Genomic DNA, 17,339 nt, shown 5'->3' on the forward strand with positions numbered 1-17,339 from the left:
TTCCAGCTCGCACTGATAGCGTATCACATGTTCACCTGCCTCCCCTCCAACTCCCGCGTCACCAGTATTGCCCGATCTAACACTAAGCTATCAGTTTAATTACTTTATTTACACACCTTGTACAATTGTACAATGTGGTGCATTTTTTGCTAAATTCGCATTAACCGGTGGGCGAGCCGCCGCACTCCGTGCGACATACTTTGTATTTCATGGTTATCAAAAAAAACTGTAGGGTGCGCTACCTGTGAGTCTAGCCATTTGTATTTCGTCTAATTTGTGCACATTGTGGCAGTAATTGTGTGCTTACCATCTCATTGTCAGTTCCATTCGGGCGTACAAACTTGAGGTGTTGGGTTTTGGTGCGTTTCTTGCGGTGGGACCCTTCGTTGGGCGCGCCGCCCGTGCGGCATACTTCGTATTTCTTGGTTATAAAAAAAACCAGCCATCATACCAGTCACCAGACCAAGTTCAAACATCATATATTAGTTACCCATTACTTAAAAAAATTTATATTCAGCTAAAACTGCTGCATCAGTCGCCATAGGGTTATCATATGGAAGGTTTTCCGCGGCGCCTTCCTTCGCAAATACTGACATGTTTCAACACAAGTCGGCACGGGTTTCCGAGGTCCTACGTATATAAAATTTTATTTACAATTGTTTTGACGTCGTATAAATAAATTAAGAGGGTATGCGTTCCAAAAAAACGACTTCGATTTTTTTGGGACACCCTAATGTGCATATACATTCATATATGTGCACATATATATATGCACTCTTTCAAAAATTATCCCGCTTTAGCATATCCTCCCCACTTCAGCGTACCCGCAATCACCCTGTGAGTGGGGTCAGCGATAGGTCTGGCGGGCTAAGTTCCCATCAATCAGCCTAGGGCACCCGTAGGACGTTCAAGAGACGTTCGTATTTCCGATTTGAAAATTATTTCTTTCCACCCGACCGACACACTTGGTCAACATTTTTCATGCGCACCCATTCCCCTAAAGCTATCCGTCTCCAAAACACGTCATCTCAACCCTCTCAGCGCCCTGCGTTAATTTCCGCACGCAGCGCGACACTCCCGCCGCCGCCGGCCAAGTCGGCAAACTAATCCGTCCTCGATCACTCCTTCGATGGCTAACTCGATTATCGCGGGGCGAATAGGAGTGAGTTTGGCGGGGGGGACCTTACCGGGTGGGGGGGAGTATGTGGGGGTGCATGCCTACCACCGTGGAAGGCGCGCACGCCCCTCCGATACGATCCCCTCTACTTCCGAGTCTCCCAGGGGAAAGCCAACCAACGGCCGAAAGCACGCGACGCCCAGGCCGGCACAACAATCAGAACCATCTCCTGGGAGTGAGGGACGCGCCATCCTTTCTCCATGGCGGCTCTCGCCAAACCCCCTGAATCATGGCTTGACTACGTTCGAATTTTTAGTGTCTCATCGCGACGCAAACATCCCGTTGTAAAGCACGCGTTGCTAAGAGTGGCGAGGTGTCACTTTTATAGTGGGACGGTTGCGATCTTGAAGCTATCCCATGCTGTTTGTGATCCAAAGTTTGCACGAAATGAAGGAAACTATGCTCAATAGATCATTCATTGCTACGCCGTATCGTGGCACTACAAAGGATGTAATTAAGATGTGAATATTTTTAGCCTGCGTCTTTCGCTTGAAAATTAAAAATCCATTTTTCTCAAAATAAGTACCCATTCGATTTATCTCATTTTTTGTGCGATATAGATAAACATATCCATTTGCCTTTACATGCACTTGGCGAGGGTAACTTTCCGTTCAAGGGAGGTATCCATCCGGACCCCCCCGAAATATGATAGCACAATTATCTTCCTTCATAAAAGGAAACAAAATATTGAAAAATCATGAATTTACCAAATATTTCTTTAATAAATGAAGTTTATTTTCGATTATGAAGAGTATTAAAATTAGTTTAAAACCCTCTATTTAGTATCTTGTTTTTCAAAAATTTTTCCCCCTACTTTTAGACGAAATTCCTGGCTAAAAAATTTTGCCCCCCCTTGAACGAAATTCCTGGCTACGCCACTACATGGTATACGCAGCCATTTATGGCTGCCTAAATTTGAATGTTGATTTTATGGGTTCAGATCTGTTTTTCTTGAGGCAATATTGCGTCTTTGCTGCAAAAAGATTATGTCCAGCGTATTGCAACATTATCTCTGTTTCTGCTAGGCTTGGAGACTCCAGCAGGAAATACAGAAATATTTGACGGGGGTCACATTAGCAGAACTTTTGATGTGCATCATTTCATGAGGGAGCATGTGACTGTCGCTGGAAAAATAACATTAGCTCAAGAAAGATTGTTTAGATGAAATAAGTATGCTCATGAATAGTAAATCCGAACTTAGTATACTTTTGGTTACGTTGAATTATGAATAATAATCAGTCAAATAACCGCATAAATACTATATTGAAAATGCTGGTTAAGGTGCTACTCAGATGAAACTGAGCTCAGAATTTGGGTCGGAGGTAATTATAATTTTAAATTGATATCTTGTAATTGGAGCATATCATTCACAGCATATCAGTGCTCATTATTTCACAAGTCTGAGCTAAATTGACTAAATAATATTTATCTGCCTCATTGTTGCTTTATGTCAGAGGAAAATTGAAGAGTATTATCCTATTTCAATTTTTAGTTTGAGCAAGCACTAGCAATAAATTGCAAATGACTTGATAGTTCAACATTGTATCCTGAATCTCCAAAAAAATTTCATTGAAACCATAAACACAGTCATATTCGTATCAGACACAAAGCAGTTCATCACGCTCAATTCAAAGTTCAAACGTCATTCTTCGTGTGTCGCACGATAGTATGTTTTATAGCCCGTGTAGGCTCTATATCTCTTTCCACGACAATCCGAAAATATTTTACATTTCACCATCGATACGTCGCAACATTTCACAGTCCGTCCGGAATTCGTATTCGTCCTGTGGAACGCCAAAAGTCTGAAAAGAACACGACGACGACACTCGCAAGCTATTTACGAAGACCGCGCGGGCGAGGAGTGGGGGTTTGGGGGGAACTAATTTATTTATCGCCTCCATCCTTCCCTCCCCGACTAACCAAGGGGTCGTCCCCTCACAATTTTTTGTTGTGCATCAACCCCCCTCGCGGGGTTCGGGGAATATATATCTATCGTATACGACGGAAAGGAGGAATTAGAACGTCCTCCACGCCATAAAAACTAAGAGGGTGAGGGAGATGCGTGAGGACATGGGGAGTTGGAAAAATACGGCCGACGAAGGCATTTTCGTTTCCACATCCCTCCTTTCTCTCTTTCTCTCAAAACCCTGTTTCTCAAACGTACCCACCCCCACCCTTTTCATCGGGACACACGCAACAATTCTCCCCTTCCCCCAAAAAGTACGCCCACCCTCCGTAAAACCTCATTGGCCAGGACCCCCTTGCGTTTTCTCCTCCCACCACTCTTTCCCATTCCTGAAAGGTCCTTCGCATTACCCTGCCACCTAACCTACTCCAGGGTAAGTAGTTAAATAGGCAATCCCTGGTATCGCGTGTGTATGGCTAGTATTTTTTAATTATGGCTAATTCGTAACGAATTTTCATGGTCTTCAATGTTTGTCGAATTTTGAAGGTCGACGATTGTGAAGTACGTACGTATTTTCGTTGGTACTTTATAAAACGGTCTCAATTATTTAAAAATTATTCCAATAGCATAATATAAAAGTGCCTTGGTACTGTTTTTTATTTTAATATGTACTGAACATGAAAAATCGTTTTTAATTTCCCACGGATAATTTTAAACGACTGGTTTCGTCGTGGAACAACATCTTCAGATAAAGGAAAAACACAGCTGATATAAAATAGATGGTATTTAAAAAAAGATGGCAGCTCTTTTCCATAATATTTAATGCGTACGACGCGTTTCGGCTCACTGAGCCATCATCTGGTACAAGACTCTCTGATGACTCTGTGATCCGAAACGCGTCGTACGCATTAAATATTGTGGGAAAGTGCTGCCATCTTTTATTTAAATATACCGAACTTCCACCATATAAAGCATGAACACGGTCTTAGAATATGAGAAGGTCTGGACACTCTCCGTTCAGGCATGGTCATTTAATGAAGCCGTTTCCCGTTGAGGCCGGTAATCCGCGATATATAGCCACGAAATATTAATGTAGAACAGTAAGGAAATAATGCAAAAGACTAACATTCGAAAATAAATGAAAACTAAATCTTAATTAATAACAAAAATGACTATTTCCACTCACCTGTAGTATGCGCTCAACAATACGGAAATTAACTTACCCGCTAATTCTTGCCCTCCAGAATACGTGGCGCCGCCCCGGCAAACGTGCGGCAGGTTGAGGAAACGACTTCAATAAAAGACCATGGGTTCCCAATCGAGTGGGATAGGAAGTGTCATGGGGCTGCGCATGAATCTGTTGAACTTAAAAAGAGATGCCTTTTTTTACAAATTTAGTGAGTCTCAAGTACACTGTCTCATAGGAATACGCGTGGTAAATGGGGGTGGAAGGCTATGGACAAAAAGTGCTTGGAAGTTAAGTGAAGGGAAAACAACATCACATGGGTGCGAAAAGGAAAAACCCTGCGTAATGATCTCCTAAGAGATTTCCGAAATATCAAGGGCGTCCGCCTTCTTTCCTCAATGCGTCTGGCCGAGGGAGTTATTGAGCTGGGCGGAAGTGATTGTAGCGGCCGATTCTTTGTGGAACTTTATTGAAAACAGAAAAGTAATGCAAAATTTTCGTCTATGATGGAGGATGATGTGCAGCGCAGTGAAACATCATCCTCCATTGGTGATTATATCCTGAAATTGCTAGACTGCAGCCCTCCATCTTACCATATGTAGTGCTACCTTCCTTACTTCCTCGTACCTTATCCTTTGAACTGCCTTCTTTATTTTTTCCATGTATCTGTGCCTGGGCCTTCCTCTTGGGGCCTTTCCCTAGAGTATATCCTCATTTATTTTCATTGGAGATCACTCATATATTCTCGATTGATACATTCTTAAACCAAAGTATCATGAGTTGATAACTACTCGGTATCCATTTCTCCAGTAGTTGTCTTCCCTTGTCCACTTAATGTCAGTGAAACGTCTAATAAATTTTTCATATGTTGATTGAAATTTACATATCTTCATTGTTTTTCTTTTTTTAATTGTGTTGGGTGGTCGAGGAGATTGAATTTTTCCGTGATCCAGCTCAACCAACCCAATTCTTAATATTAAGTTAAAGATCTTATTACGTTTTTGTGTTCATATTCTACAAATTCGTTATGCTTACCGGCATTTTTGCTTATAATACTTCAGCATTTACCTCAGCGGAGGGTGCTTAATCACTTTAATGAGTATTGAGATCGTTTTGGGGACTCTTGAAGCTTTTGAGAGGAGGTGAAAGAGGGGGATAACCGCTGTCTCCGGAGCCATGGATTTGTCTAGCTCGCGGAGATACCATTCAGTGGCGTGTTTGGAAGTTGAAAATACAAACCATGTACAAAATTAGAAGGCCCATTGCAACTACCATGTGAACTTTATTCCAAATTAAAAACTACGGCGTTAAAAATATTACCACTGTATGATTCAACTAACCATTATTAAGGGTGAATCTTTTCATACAATCCGGAGATTACTATTAGGGTATTCTTTTCAAGACTTATGGGTAGAATATAATTCACTCTTCCACAGAGGAATCAAATTATTTGCCAAATCACGCAAAAACAAGCATTAAATTCTTTTAAAATACACGTTGCGGAACTAATGAATAAGTTATGTTTCACTAGTTCATTTTGATTTTCGATTTCGGCTCTGAGGTTAATCTTAGCCTTGCCGTAGATCACATTAATTTTTCCGCAAGTTTTGCGTCTGGGTTAAGCTGAACACAGCAGATAGAGGGCTTTGATGGGATTGTGTCGAAAGGGTGCCATGTCTACTCTTTCCCTTTCCATTCAATGACGAATGCCAGGAGCTGAAGGACAAACCATCGAACGAGAGGGGCATGGACTCTGATAAAAAGATGGCAAAGAGGAGAAGTGTTTTTCCCGGAGTGAGAAGAAAGGCGGGTAAGAGAATAAAGGTGACAGCAAGGGGTTACGCTGGGGAGGGACATCAGACGAGAGGGTGCCATAGCTTGAGTGGGAGAGCAGTGGAAGAAGTTTGGCGGGGACCACCCCCCCTCTCCAAGTGCTGCCATGGCCACTAAAGCTTAATTCGTCTCCCGGCAACCCTCGAGAATGACAGCGTCGGACGAAAGCCATTGGTCTCCCGCTGTTGGATGTAGTTTGCGAACGAGAGGGAGTCTATATAAGATGGGAAAAGGGGGGAAGGGGAAGCGTGCTAACAAGGCAGCGACATAGTGCGTCGAAAATAAGAGAAAGAGATGAAGGAAAAAATGAAGGAAATTGAGGACAATTCGTGGAAGAGATTAAAAGAGATTAGGGGGTGATTGCCGTGGATGAAAGATGGAAAACAACGAATGGGGAACGGTTAGAAGCGTAGTGATTAAAACAAGAGAAGGGGAAAATGCGAGGGTACTTGGAACCCCTTGTGGGCTATTTCACGGTAAGTCCCCTTTCTCCGCCTTTTTTTTCCTTACTTAATCGCGTAATCTATCTCTCTCTTTTGATGGCAAACGTCTGGGGCATTTCCTTAGGGACGAAAAAGTTTTATCTATGGCCTCGAAAAATAATCCCTCGTGTGTATTTATGAGGAAAACAAATTATTTGTTGTTTTTATCCACTGCTAATTACTTTGGTGTTGACGTTATCTTTCCATGTCAAAGGGAACTATCTCTCCGAGGTATTATTCGTTTCTTGGCATGCGCCTCAGTGAAATACGCCGACGAAAATGACGGCAAAGTTCCCGTCTGCGTGACCAACTGCTTGATAATGTAGTTTTTGAGCTTGAATGTCAAAATTCGAGAGAAATCTGTTGTGTCAGTTGAGGTCTGGAAGTATAGATAATATCTAGTGGAAATAGTCTCGTTAGTGAGCCTTAGCTTTGGTTCAGAATTCTAGAACAACCCACATGATTTGTGAGAAGTATGTTGAAGCCCTTCAGAGTATGCACGAGTACTGCATAGGGACGTGGTAATGATTAACTAACTTCCCATAGAAGTCGATTCGTATTTGGTTCCAAAAATCCATCTAAGTGCTCTGAATTTCGATGAAACTAACAGAGCCTTACATGCCTCATATTTTCATTCAGTTATTCATAAGCATTCATCCATTCATTCTATTACAATTCCTTTTGGTTTTCAACCAGTTTTATTGAAAACTAAAAGTTACTTTTGAACCCCTTTTCAATTACTTAAATTTATTATTACACCTATAATTTTGTACCTGGTCATTTTTTTAAATCGAATTTGCTGGTTTTAAATCTTTCAAGATGAGTAACTTACCCAAACGTCTTCACTCTTTGGATTCTAGGTGCGGATTTACTGATAGAGGAAGACAGAGTGAAAAAGACTTTTGAGAAATCGAACGATGTAAATGCTAGATGTGGTAGATTAGGAGAGGAAGCTAATGAAGGAACGGAGGAATGGCATGTGAGTGAAGCGAATACTGAGGGACGAGGGATTGAAGTGAAACTAATTAAAGCCGTGCCAAATGGCGACTGACAACTCGTATGTGAAGAGAACAGGTGATTATGTATGAATTGTTAGCCCTACTTGATTTTATGGTCGAAATTCGTTTGACCTGATCTTAAGTTTAACAGAATACACGATTGTCAATTATATATATCTATTTGGTCAGAATTCAAGGGATCTGTGATCAAAAATTGTATCACTCATTTTCTATGCATACGCACTTTTTGGATCCTTAATTTATTATATTTTTTCCTTGACTTCTAGTTAACTTATTTCAATAATTTTTCATCATGTATTTTCGAACAGTAAAATATGTTTCCAACCTTGAGAACATCTTATCGCGGTATGAAACAATATTAAAAGGTATGGAACATAGACTCCTGATTTTCATCTACATTCTCTCTTCGCCATGGTAATCGCGTTATTGTAGCTTTTCCTGGATGAGATGGAAACCAAAGAGTCTGGGTCTGATACTGGGTCTGATGTCTTTCCAATCAAATTATCGCCGCATAATTCATGCGAAATATAAGTTCATTTCTAATGTTCGCAACCGTGCATTATTGGCATAATCTAATTAACCGATTGAGTGAGTTGTGAGAACAATAAAAATCATAGATTGGTGTGTATAACCAGGCTTAATCCAAAGAAATTTTAAGTGTATTTTACCTTCTTTGACAAATGAATGACATCATCATTCATAAAATTAATCAATGCATCGTTTTATTTACCTCAAAAATATGTCTTACGATGCTACTTTCTTATTAGTTATTTGTGTGCCTGCAAATTGTACTATGTTATTTTTATTTTTATGGATGTTTTTCCTGAAAAGTGAATATTTTTCTATCTATCTGTTCTTCAGTGTCATCTTCAGGATGCCGCTGTGTCGATACTAGTTGCACCTGAAAATTATGGATGGAATATAACAAAGCTTTTCTTGTCATTACGGCAGAATGAACTTCCAAAACGTTGATCCTGAGACGATAGAGATAAATATGAATGTACATATTGGTTATATTTAATAGAAGGACACATATGTTGAAATGGTTGAAAATCAATCATTCATGAGTGACTGAAGATTTGTATCATCTACATCTTCATATTATATTTTTAAATGAAGGTAACTGCGTCGCCATTATAACGTCGTTGACCAAGCTCGTAGATGGTTTCAATTGATCGTGACATTGAGCAACCCCACCGACCGAGGCGCGAGCCGCCACACTGTGCGACAAAGGCGGCGGTGGTCTGTCCCTCCCTCCCTCCCCGTGGAGAGTAGGGAAGAGATCTCGGGGTAAGAGCCGGGATCTGGACTCGGCGTCGCCCTCAAGTAAGCGTCTGTCAGGGCGGATCAGTGGACCACTTCATCACGGCACCGGCGGCGGCACCGGCCACCGCCCTTCCCTCCCTCACTCCACTCTCCCCGTATCGCAGAGACCTGCTCCTTCTGAACGAGGGAAAGCTCCGTTCTTCTCTCGCCTGCCCATGGACGCTCGGCTCCCTCAGCGGCGTAGTTCTCTTTCTGCAGGGGTGTTATTCTGTATTTCCGAATTTTTTCTCGAATTCGAATGACGTCACAAATTTTGCCAAGTACTCGTATTGTTTGGAACTTCAATAAGCGACCGCTTGCGGCGCGCGAGTTGTAGATCACTTTAAGGGCTCACTTCCACGCGCTTGATTTCCATCGTGTCATTATTGCTGGCTCAGGCAAAGAATGCCTCATTATGAAAAGTAAAGAAAACTTTTTAATTCCACATAAATATTTAATTTAGGACCTAGGTTTCGGCGTGACACGTCATCCCCAGATTACGTTACGCCTGAGACAACGAATTATATAAAGGAATGTCCCTTTGAAAGATTTATTAGAAAGCAATGCATTGAACAGGTGACTTTGACACGCGCACGGATGCAAAGTTATGTAATCCGAAGATGAAATTCGCCATTAAAACATCATATTGCTCAGCTGGGATTCAAACCTAGATCTCCCGATTGTCAGTCAGGTATGCTATACCAGTTTCAGCACCAAGCCAAGACGACGAGCCGCTCGGCAAGAGTAAGTGACGTCATGAACTTTTCTGCGAAAGGGGTTAGCCCGTCGATCTTTTGCCGCGAGTATCGTTAGGCGAATCATATCCATGTCATGGATGGATGAGTTTCGCCTTGGAAGAATATGGCTTGGTGGTGTAACTGGTGGCATACATGACCGGCAATCAGGAGATCCGGGTTCGAATCCCGGCTGAGTGATACTATTTGTTCATGGCGGATTTGATCCTCGGTGTAGATTCATGACAAGATGTAACAGTTCTCCAATGGGGAAATTTTCTTCCGTGACAGTGGCGTAACTATGAGGGGGGATGAGGAGATATATTTCCCCCAAAGCCTCTGAGAAATCAAAAAATTATTTAAATATCTTGTCTGGATTTAATATGCACATAACTGCATCTGCTTAATTTAAGTGAAAATTTAAGTGCCAAAATGGTGAAAATGTATTTTCAGGCATGGTATTTTTCAAAAATTTTCCTAAACTCCCCGTTTCCTGGGGGGGTAGCTTCCATCATCCCCCCCAGAACCCCCCAACCCCTCCAATGCATATTCCTAGTTATGCCATTGATCCGGAACATACATACTTTTCGGCCATAGATGCTTTTATGACTGACGAGGACCACGTTTGAAGAGATGTTCGGTCTTCAAATGAACTGGACGATGAGTCATTCATTGCTTGAGGCAACAACGATGGCACTATGGAAATGAACCACCGATTCCGTAGATGTGAGCCACTTCTCGCGCGTCGAAGGCGGTCACTTATTGAACTTCTGGCGTCAGTTAAATCTGTGACGTCATCCGCATTGGAGCAAAAAATCGAATAATCCTCATCGGGTATTAGAGTGTTAATTCCCTCTGAGACAGCTTCTCGGAGTGCGGGTTCCTATGTGCGCGGTTTCTATTCGATACGATGTTACCGCAGTTTTCCTAAGTTCCTCATGGGTAGGATAATATATTACGCATCGATCCATCTATTGTATAGATATATGCATTAAAATTTGATTTCTTTAAATAGGGTGGTTTCCTATTCTTTTTAATTGCCTAAATCGAAAGATTATTACTCCTGGAGTGTGTATTTTACACTTTCAGATTTTTTAATGACGATATCTATTTTTCGCGATCAAGTGGAAAGTGAAAAATTTCAAGCGCGCGAAAACGCGACGGCTAAGTATGAATGCTGGGAAAAGCCCGTGTGACGTCATTCTGGTTCCCGCTGCCGCCATGTGAGGCCACATATGACCATAGGCAATTTTAATAGGTGATTATTAAGAGATGTTTCCCTGAGCTCTGTGCCACATGCATGCATTGGTTATCTCAGACAATGTAAAACTCCTGACTAGTCGAATAGAATCTAGTGACGTCATGTGGAATGGCATCGCATGGCGCCAGTCTGGCCTTTTTCAAATTATGTTAAAATTGACCATTAACATTCGTGTAAACTGAGATTTCTAAAAACCAAATAATTTGTATATTATGGTATGGTATATAATATATGGTATGGTATAATGGTGGGTAACCAATCGCAATCAATGCCTTTTGTTTTCTATGATGAAGGAAACTACCATATTGAGTGAAAAGTATTAATGAGAACCCATCTCGTCCCAAAATACTTCCCTAGATCACCCTTCATCCTCGATTGGAAACGCGTATTAGATATATTTATCAAATTTTGGGTCATAATGTGGAGATTACAGTATAAATAAGATCCTTTCTAATCCCAAAATTGATTTCAATTCCTAAACTCACCCTCTCGTGCTACCATCAGATACGTATGGAATCTCAATTGATCTCCGTCAATTAGCTAATATTGTTATCGCTTGTCTGACTGCCAGTCATAGCTTTTGACACAATCAGAGGCTCACGCCACTTAATCCATCTTCTTGGAATTTTAATTCACAGTTCGCGAACTTGCTGTCTTCTTCTTCTCAGTTACCTTAATTACCACTTCGGTTCTTCTTTCCTTCTTTCAATGGCGGTCTTAGTAAACACAACAAACTAGTGTGTAGTCATTGTGAATGTCACCTGGATGAAGTTTTATCGATTTTCGAACCCTAAAATGGAATTTATCGATATCATTCCTCAAATTCAAACATGTTCCTTGGGTCCTTATTCAGTGATCCGATACATCAGAACAACCAAAAATTGGTTTTAGCCGTAGCCGTTTTGATTGCAAATTTTCAGCTCTACAGAGGGTTAATCCCTTATCACGAGAACCTGATAGAAGTAGCGTAGCTTATGATGGTAATAAAAATGAATTTTACTCCATATTATCAGGCATTCTTTCATACCAATAATTGGGAGATTTCGGCAGCCTCAAAGGTGTCTTCAGTATGGACACGTCCTTCAGTAAAGAAATAGGAAAGCAAGCACGCAAAAAAGAACAAGAGCTTTCGAAGCTAAATAAATTTATTTTTAGCATGTCATTTTTTCGCGTATTATGAAAAATGGCATGTAATGCGCAATGGTAATGCCATAACACTGTGGCCAACAGTTGGAAAACTCCACCTATTACTCAAAGCCCTTCAATAATGAAATCGATTAGAATGGACATGCGGCAGTTTTACTGATTGAATTTGGGGAGAATAAATTTTTTCGACTAGTGGTTACACCTGGTAGAGTTCAGATGTTTGATTTTTTTCATAATTTAGTTAAAACTAAAATATATCTCTCAACCCAAGGGTCACACCAACTTATGTTTTTTCATCCGGATAAGTTAAATTCAATGGTAATTCAATTGTGATTCAATTTGTGGAATTGAATCTCAATTGAAGTAGTGAAGCAATAAATCTATTGAATGAATCCAACTTGCGGTTTCATTTAGAAATTCCTCAGTAGAAAAATCACTTGCTCTGTTCAGGATGCGAACCCGATTTGGCGGGACCAAGGTCCGATTCCTAATCAAGACAAATCATCTTTTCCTATTTGGAGATTTCGCAATTTAATCGCCGCTGGCTACTCTGATCTTAATGAGTTTTGCTGTTTTATTAGTTGGCCTAAGTTTTTCTAAAGCTGTAAGCCAAGCATAAAAAAATACTATCGAATTCATTATTTTCTTAAACAACTCGTATTAATTGAACAAAATTGTTGTGGCTAAGTGCGCGTGTCCAATGCATAAAAATGAAGCTAAGCTCTCTTTCCTTACGTTTACTGTCTTTCGTTCACCTAATTGAGCGGATACTTTATATCCCGTGCAATGGAAGAGAGCACTTGCGTGTGATAACTGTATTCTCTTCCACTCTTTCTGTCGCCAACAAGACTACCAGCAGCGTTTGAGAGATCTTCATTCTTCCCGACGTCGCCTTGGGTGGCGTGTCGCTGCGTGCGACTCGAGAGAGCGAGCGTCTCGAGGGAGGAGGCAAGACGAACCACCGCAAGGGTTTCGTTGTGAGACATCGCGCCGATATGGGGTTGGGATACGTTTGCGCAGTCTGAGGAATAAGCTCATCGCGTCGATCGGGAAAGGTTTCTCGGGGAGAATTGGAGGCGGAAATAAATTATGAAAGAGGGAGAGGATCGTCGCAGCATGTTCAAAAAAATAAGAGGAAGGATTGGAGGGTGGTAAAAATAGGTATGATCGGGTGAAGTTAAAAATCCGGGATAGTTACTCGATTTATTTTATATCTATAGCTGTCGATTATCAATAATAAATACCGATGATTTTCAATTACAATAACTAATACCGAGACGGTGACTATCGTGTTATCTGGGCCGATATAACTATCACAATAAAATATCGCCCTCCAGTAAATATCACGATTCACCGGATTATATTTGTTGGTATGTCGTGATATTCAACGAGGAAGCGATATTTTAACGGATATTTAAGTCAAAATATCGCCACATTCCGGTTTCTGAGGCCAGGTAATACAGGTATATCACGATTTTTATCGAACAATTACATCCCGCAAATGGTCAAAACTCTATCTCGGATCGAATTTAATCTCTGGGTAACCAGTGCCAGGCGCATGGTTCAATTGCAGTAAGCACCAAATGAGAACGGTCAACTCTCGCCTCTTGCGGTATTATTTCTTGGTTTACATACTTTGCTAAAAAGGTCTTCAAAGAATGCTTTTTATGCCTAATGCCAAAGATCAATTTTTATTTTGTTATCCATTTTGATAGTATACGGCAATAGTTTGTGTAACTACGTAACAAATAACATAATCACAGTCGAATGTTTGTCTGCTCCGCGATCTTGTAATCCAAACCAAATTTCGGTAACCTATAATTTGATAATAACACAATTACTTCCGATAATCAAATTTTGATAATGGCACAGTTCTTCAAAACCTGGATCGGTTAATATACACCTGTGGTCCATACAAACATTTTCCTGTGATTGCGTCAAGTTAATATTTTTGCTTTTTATTTCACAGTTTTCGTATGCATATTTGAAATGCATAGGTAATCTCGTTTTGTCTTCCAGATCTGGTCGTCGGGAACAAATAGAACTTGACGAGAGAGTTATCCAATTGCTTGCAAGGGAGAAATTTGACTGTAAGGTTAAGAAAATCCAACTGGGATTGAGACGTCTTTTAAGGAGAGCGGAGGGAGCAGTCATTTGAAGCGAACTCACATAGGAGGAGGGTTTGTTTGGTGTGACAGCCGAGATGGGAGAGAGTGGGACAAAGAGAGCTTCGGGGAAATCCCACATGTACCGCCATCTCACGGGAAGGAACAGGAGACACACACATATCCACGGAACCGCATGTCTTATGAGGAAGCGGCAGGAAGCTTTTGATGTCCCGCGGGAGGTGGAGTAGCGGAGCCTCCTTGATCCCTCCGTGGAAGAGATCCGCTCGCGCCCTCTAACAGGTTCCCGTGGAACCATTCATAATAAATCGCCCAATTGAAGAGGCCGGGATCACTTTCTGCGAATGCCGCGAGAGAGGAGGTCTCATTGTCTCCTTAAGGGACCGCAAGGATCAGGTAAAACCTTATTCGTTTTATTCCCAGCTTGATATTCGCCTGAAGCCCTTACATCACATCATCCAAGCCTCGGGATTTTCAGCAAATGTGCATTTTACGGTACCTACTCAACTCTTTAAACCCCACTATCTTATTTTCGCGAAAAATAATTTGTTCAAAACTTATACCGCACTTGAAACGCTTAGGGATGCATAGAAAAATCATTTTTCAACATTTGCTTGAATCTGAAATTTTAATGAATTACCTCAAAATTTTCAAGGAAGTAAAATTTTTGCATTTGACAATCAGGTAAATGTTGGAAAAGGTCTGTTTTATGAACCTTGAAATATTTTAAGGAGATCGCTAAAATTTTAAACGAGAAAGTTGTCTAAAAAAAGACAAAATACGACCGATCTAAAAGGGATCGAACGCCTACAAAAATTTTCACAATTTCAATTGGAATCTCTGCAAGATTTTTTCGATAATATTATAAGTTATTTATTTTACATGAACACGTACTGAGTAAACTTTGAGAGTTATTTGGGCTACTTTCGGGTTCAAATATGGGCAAAGCCTTTGAACACTCACGAGAATATCCTCGCCGTGAAAGGTGGCACAGAGTACTCCGAAAGTTTGATTCGAAATTTTGGGATGAGCTCAAACTTCACATGCCTGAACCAATTTGATTGGGTTGAAGCACTGAGTCTTTGAATTCCACAATAAATTGTGGAAATTAGCTTACTTTTGAAGTTAAGTGCAAACAATCGGATTAAATTTCTCTCAATTTCAAAATCCATCGTTTTAATTGCTGGTAAGGATATCCAGAGAACTGAGAATAGACTGAATTGTACAATGTATCGTTGAGTGGCGAGAAGATGAACCAACTGTATATTTGAACGCCAGCTGAATATTATAACGTGGGATTGAGGGGATGTAGGAAAGGTCATTTTTCAGCATCTACCTGCATCACAAATTTGAGAATCTTACCTCAATATTCTCACGTAAATGAAATTTTTACCTTTAAAAATTTAGCAAACCTTGGAAAACGCATGTTTTATACAACCTGAAATATTTGACGAAGATAGCTTAAATTTTAAACGATTAATTTGCCTCTAAAAAAGACAAAATACGACCGGTCTAATTGTAGCTGTTTGAACACCGTCTATTTTAACGTCGATAACATGGTAGATCATGCTTCCAATCTTGGTGGTAAAAGTAATTTTTCGGCCGCTATATGTACCATTACAGGTGCTTTGAGCGGAGTACTTGACTGTGATACCCCAAGCTTTGAATGGAACCTTAAACTGTGATCACGTTACCGTAAGTCGATAATAAATTTGGGATATGGGCTGTACCTTTCGTCTTAAGTTTCATTTTTTACCTATCTCTAGTTTATTTAATTATTCCATCCTGAGTCTCCGATTTTTATGCATTAATTACATTAATAATTGAGAACTGACGAAAGCACATGTCCAATGCATATATTAGAATTCAAGATAGCATTCTTTGGGAGTTATTCATCTTTAAGCTTTTTAATGCATTGATTTCGTTTTTACATAATCTACATTCTACAAACCAGATTTTGCTAAAAATTTCCAATCTTAGCCTTTCTATCCTAAAAATAACTACCCTCTTACAATTAAAAGTTAAAACATTGCATATCTTTTACTAGAGCGTCATGAGGTAAATTAACCGTTTGAGAGCGTTGGATACAATCTAATTAACATGGCTGCAATAGATGTGAGAACAACTTTTCAAAATACTGCTGATTCTTTAATATTTAATAACTTGCATCACCGTTGTTCAATAAATAATGTTAGGTTACTCTTGTGTAGGCTTCTTATTGAACGAAGTGCTATAAAAAATAGAAATAAAATGTTTACATAGAAATTTAATTTTTCTCGTTGGACGAATTTTTTCACATAAATTACCTATTGATGTTAAATAATTGGAACTCATTTCCATGAAACAAATTTCATTAAATGCAGGGAACGAGCAATTTTATCAACCGTTACAATTTTCAGGCATCTATGACTAAATTACCTGTGGAATTACTCGGCAATCTAAAAATGAACGGTTAATGTAGAATTATTTGTTCATCTCCTAGAATATTTTATGAAGGTCTTGTTGCAGTAGATCTTTGTTTATAAAATCTTGAAAACTCACTTATTGAAATATAATCCTTTTGTCTTCGATAAGGGATGCATAAAAAGAGTAATCTTTGCATTTTCTCTTTGAAAGTAGGTAAGCCATTTAAAACGAAGAAGGAAACAAAAAAGTATTTCCTTTTACCTATAATGTCACAGAAAATTTCTCTCAGCCATGGACATAGCCTCACTTGGCACAAAAAAGTACATTTAAATGCACCCACTTTGCTTCTAATGATTCGTGACGATTCTCTCATTATTCTGTTCTAGTAAAATTTGAAACCACATATTGCCTCATGAACTGATATTCTACGTAGATATGTACCCGTAACTTCAAGCAATAACGATCATGTTATGCTCGAGCTGCTTCACTGAATGTCGACCATTTAATGAAGGTATTGGAATGTGAAACGATCTGTCGCGAAAAAACGTTGTACAGGGGTTAGGCTATTTGCTGTTAGGAGTGATTTCATAGCCGCCAGAGCTCATGCCTTGCAGAAACGGGAAAGTTTGTGCAGGAGAGGCCAAGTGTCCGTAATAAGAGCATAGAGTTATTTCCCCACATCTGATCTATTCTTTGTAAAAGCACCAGGAATCCTTATCTCAAACTTCTCTCAAGTCAAATTGGTCTTCAGTTGTTCT

The sequence above is a fragment of the Ischnura elegans genome, chromosome 2, assembly GCF_921293095.1.
Source record: "Ischnura elegans chromosome 2, ioIscEleg1.1, whole genome shotgun sequence".
Classification (NCBI taxonomy): domain Eukaryota; kingdom Metazoa; phylum Arthropoda; class Insecta; order Odonata; family Coenagrionidae; genus Ischnura; species Ischnura elegans.